The sequence below is a fragment of the Vombatus ursinus genome, unplaced genomic scaffold (genome assembly GCF_900497805.2).
Source record: "Vombatus ursinus unplaced genomic scaffold, bare-nosed wombat genome assembly UNPS02014812.1, whole genome shotgun sequence".
NCBI lineage: Eukaryota > Metazoa > Chordata > Mammalia > Diprotodontia > Vombatidae > Vombatus > Vombatus ursinus.
The window spans coordinates 16,557,405-16,558,349 of NW_020954590.1; positions in this window are offsets into that span (position 1 = coordinate 16,557,405).

Here is a 945-nt window from a genome sequence, read left to right on the forward strand (position 1 = left end):
CATTACCCCCCACCACCATTCAACAAACATTCATCAACAAACTACAATCTGCAAGGCACTACACAAGATGTAAGAGATGGCAATACAAAAAACCAAAGCATAGTACAAGGTAATACTTTAGCTAAGTCTTGAAGGAAGTAGAAGATTCTGAAAGACAAAGGTGAGAGAGAAGAGTACCAGACATGGAGGATGACCAGTGCAAAGCCACTGGGGTGAAAAATGGGAATGTCACATGCAAGGACAAGCAATAAAGTCAGTCTTGCTAGAACAGGGTGCAGGACAAGGTATAATATATAACATGACTGAAAAAATTGATTGGGGCCAAGATTTTAAGGGCGTTAAAATTGAAAGGAGATTTTATATTTGATCCTAAGGGCAAGAGTAAGCTACTAGAGTTGACTGAATAGGAAAATGACATGTTTAGATCCACACTTAAGGAAGAAAGACATCTTTGGCAGCTGTGAGGAGGGCAGACTGGAGTGGGGACGAACCAAGAGAGAGAGCAATAAGGGCCTGAACTAAGATAGTGGATATGTGAAAAATGAGAAAAGGTTAGACGTGAGAGATGGTGTGGAGTTAAAAATGGCAGGATTTGACAACTAACTGACTGATTGTGGGGCCAAGGAGAAGAAGGAGTTAACACCTTGATTTTGGACCTGGAGACTTAAAGAATGTGGTGCTCTTAACAGAAATAGGGAAGTTCTATGGGGGTTTTATAGGAAGATAACAGGTTCTGCTTTGAACATGCTAAGCTTGAGGAATCTCTCAATCAACCAATTTTAAATGTTTAACTTTACAATGCCTACCTCCACAACATTTCTTGGACTCACAAAACCACCAACCTAGTGCAAGGCACTTATCATCTCTAGTATGAGCGATTGCAATGGTCTCTTCCCTACCTCCAACTCCCACTTTTTATTTATCTGTTCATTCATTCATTTAAAA